This window comes from Macrobrachium rosenbergii, chromosome 26, assembly GCF_040412425.1.
Source record: "Macrobrachium rosenbergii isolate ZJJX-2024 chromosome 26, ASM4041242v1, whole genome shotgun sequence".
In the NCBI taxonomy this organism is placed as follows: Eukaryota; Metazoa; Arthropoda; class Malacostraca; order Decapoda; family Palaemonidae; genus Macrobrachium; species Macrobrachium rosenbergii.
The window spans coordinates 2023508-2026007 of record NC_089766.1 but is presented as its reverse complement, the minus strand read 5'-3'; the positions used below and the strand labels follow the sequence as shown (position 1 = coordinate 2026007).

Genomic DNA, 2500 nt, shown 5'->3' with positions numbered 1-2500 from the left:
AGGGTAGGTTGTTTCTTTGTTGTCTAGATTAGGATAGTTTTTTTTTTTTGTTATTTCAGTTGGTAGGTTTTTATTTGTTATTCCAATGAAGTTAGTTTTTTGCAGTTTAAAATAATGTAGTTTTTTCTTTGTAATCTAAATTAGGGAGTTTTTGTATTTTTAATTTTAAATAAAGATGCATTTTTTGTAATTAATGTAGGGTGGTTTTTCCATCATTTAAATGGGGGTGTTTTTTCTGAGTGATTTAAATTAAGGTAGCTTTTTTATATTTTTTATTTTAATAAGAGTAGCATGTTTTGTAATTAATATAGGGTGGGGTTTTGGTAATTGAAATTAAGGTAGTTTTTTCTTAGTGACTTAAATTAAGGTAGTTTTTTTTTTTTGTAATTTAAATTTGTGCAGTTTTTTTTAATGTAGAACCGTTTTGTGTTTAATTTTCTGTACCTTTTATTACTATCATTGCGGTTTATGATTGATATTGTCTATTTTATCTGCCCGAATCCTGAGGAAAATAGGATTTATTTCCTCCTGAATTTTGTACAATTCGTTAATTGATATTAATTCCTGTTTTTTTTTATTTCCAATAATTTTGACTCTTCCATGCAAGCTTAACCCATGAGATAATTAATACCTAATTCTTTTTTATTAATTTTATGTATCACTTTCAAAACTCAAGAATTCAGAATCCAGGTGGAAATAAGCCTTGTTTCTTTTCAATTTAGGAGAATCAAATTAAGAGGAACGTTTTTGGCAGGTGCTTGTGTTTTTTTTTCTTCTTCAACAGGTGATGTTTTTCTTGAGTCTTTTTCAATATGTTTTTTTTGTGTGTGTGTGGTCATTTGTAAGGTTTAAGATTTTATAATGCCGATGGTACACAGGAATTTGTATTTAGAAAAGAACCCATGTCATTGTCTTGTTTAATGACGGTATTTTATTGTATTTTAAAAATCGTGTGAATGATTGATATGTCCATATTTTTTTTGAAATATTAAATATTATACAACACGAACACTGAAATGACAGGCATTGCTGCTGTTTATATTACAAAAAAAAAATGAACCCTTATCATTATTTTGTCTGCTGACAGTAATGTACTGTATTTTTAAAACCCTGTCATTTATTCACGCATGAATATCATTGAATAATAAAAATACATACTGAAATGCCCAGTTATAACACTAATCTATTATTGATCATTTGTTGCATATTAAAAATCCCTATCAATGATTGACATTCACATATTGGTAAATAATTAATCATTATTACTAAACACACGGGAATGACCTGCAATACTACTCTTATTATCGATCATAATTATGATTAATTATTACAAAACAAACACTGAAATGACTTGTAATACTACTGTTATATTATCGACCGTAAACAAAACGTCAAGACGCGTCCGTTTTCTACGATTCTGGCATCGTTTTCTGTTTTGGCGCGTTTTCTAATTTCGTCCGTTTTCTCTTTTCGCACGTGTTCTGATTTGGTCCGTTTTCTGTTTTGGCGCGTTTTCTGTGATTGTTTCATTATACCTGGTTTTCTGTCTTCGCATTTAGGTTTGGAAAACAATGTGGAAAGAGATGTTTGGTTGGAAAAATGTATTGGTTATAAATGTTTTTATATATTTATATAGTGATGTGATATCCTATATAGTCCTTCGAGTGGAAGGATGTTTTATGGTAGTATGATATCCAATGCTAATTCTGCTAATAAAAGGGTACTTTATGGTAATGTGGTATCCTATGCTAATCCTATTAATCCTGTTAAGGAAAGGATACTTGTAGTCCTAAATGATAGAAATATTATACAGTAGTAGGACACCATTAGGATAATGAAATTAAGCCATCATAATGGTGACATACTATTAAAGATAGTGAAACGTGGGTAGTGATTCCCGTAGAATGTTGGCAAAGCACTGGGCCCTATGAGGTCATTCAGCACATGAAAGGAAATTGAGAGTAGGTAGGTTTGAAAGGTGTAACAAGAGGAAAACCTCAAAGCAGTTGCGCTGTGAAATAATTGTTAGGAGAGGTTGGATAGCAAGATGGAAGAAAGATAATATGAATGGAGGCACAGTAAAAGAACCTTGAGTAATGCCGACAGTACACCGCGTGAGGTTCACTGACGGCACTAAACGCCCCCCCCCTTCCCCCGCGGTGGTTATTGTAAAGGTGACAACCTAATTGTTGAAGAGGTCAAGGTAGTGAAATGTGGGTAGGTAGTACCTTAGAGTTTTATGACATTTCATTGTATTTTAACTATTATGACCTTTAGTGTTCAAATATATATAAACATACTCAGTTTGATATGACATTTACGACGGTTTCCCAGAATTCTCTCTCTCTCTCTCTCTCTCTCTCTCTCTCTCTCTCAAATTCAACTGTTTTAAGAATGAAAAAATGAATTAAAACTTTTTAAAACTTACATTCATTCCGGTAATGGCGACCTGTATTTTAATTTAAAGAAGCATCTTTTTAATTTTGTGTTGGGGAAGATG

The 2500-nt window shown here is 31.5% G+C and overlaps 1 protein-coding gene across 1 annotated transcript in view; it reads left to right on the top strand.

Annotated features, from left to right (window-relative positions):
• The window catches only part of LOC136852679 (multiple PDZ domain protein-like), a 1083224-nt gene that overhangs the window by 533526 nt on the left and 547198 nt on the right, over positions 1-2500 (top strand).